This window comes from Perognathus longimembris, chromosome 22, assembly GCF_023159225.1.
Source record: "Perognathus longimembris pacificus isolate PPM17 chromosome 22, ASM2315922v1, whole genome shotgun sequence".
Taxonomy (NCBI): Eukaryota; Metazoa; Chordata; class Mammalia; order Rodentia; family Heteromyidae; genus Perognathus; species Perognathus longimembris.
In genome coordinates this window covers 25172219-25173476 of record NC_063182.1, presented here as the reverse complement: position 1 = coordinate 25173476, position 1258 = coordinate 25172219, and positions in this window count along the sequence as shown.

The following is a 1258-nucleotide window of genomic DNA, read 5'->3' as shown; positions in this document are numbered from 1 at the left end:
TTTCATTCATAGACTTTTCTGCCCAGGCTTAGTTTTGAACTACATCCTTAGATCTCAACCTCCTGAGTCACTAGGATTACAGAGATCAACCAATATTTTTAATTTTTATTTTTATATATTTTTGGTGGTACTGGAGCTTGAACTCAGGGCTTGTTGGGCTACTATTTCACCACTTGAGCCAAAACCCCAGCTTGCTTTTCACTGGCTACTTTTGAGACAGATTCTGGCTCCCAGTGTGCTTGAGCTGTGGCCTGCTAACTTCAGGCTTCTCTTTTTCAATGGGATCAAAGCTATGAAACACTGTGTACTACATCGCTCCATGGAACGCTTAAGTCCCATTGACTTTTCTGCCCAAGGTGGTCTGGATCCATGATCCTCCCAGTCCCAGCCTCCCAGGTAGCTTGGATGATGGGTACATGCCACTGCACCCAGTTGACTTGAGAAGGGTGTCTCACAACTTTTCTGCCTTGCCTGTCCTTGAACCAAGATCCTCCTGTTCTTAGCTACCCAAATAGCTATAGTATAGACTTAAGTCATCAGGGTTCAGTTCTATCTATATACAATACTTTTGTGTGTGTGTCAGTTGTGGGGCTTGAACTCAGGGCCTGGATGCTGTCCCTGAGCTCTTTTGCTCAAGGGCAGTGCTCTACCACTTTGAGTCATAATTCTACTTCTGGTTTTTAGGTGGTATTTGGAGATAAGAGTCTCAAGGGGCCTTTTCTGCCTGGGCTGCCTTGGAACCCCAATTCTCAGATCTCAGCCTCCTAAGAAGCAGGATTACAGGCATGAGCCATGAGCTCCTGGCCAAAAATGTTTAATGACCAAGTACATCTACTCCTTGTTGGGTTAGAATATTTTTGTGAGTGTATGATGATCCTGGGGCTTGAACTCTGGGCCTGATGCTGTCCCTGTGTTTGTTTTTGTTCAAGACACAAGTGCCCTACTACTTTGAGCCACAGTGCCAATTTCTAGGTTTGGAGTAGTTAATTGGAGATTAGAGACTTTTGAACCTCCATCCTTAGAGCTTAGCTTCCTGAGTAGATAGAATCACAGGCATGAGCCACTGACACCCGCATCGAATTTTTTGCTATGTTTTCTTTTGCTTTAGGCATCCTTATAATACATTTATGTCTCTATGACTTATTTTTACTTATTTAGGAAAGAGAAAACCCTATAAAAATGCTCCATATTGGGGCTAGGAGTATGGCCTAGTGGTAGAGTACTTGCTTAGCATACACAAAGCCTTGGGCTCTATTCT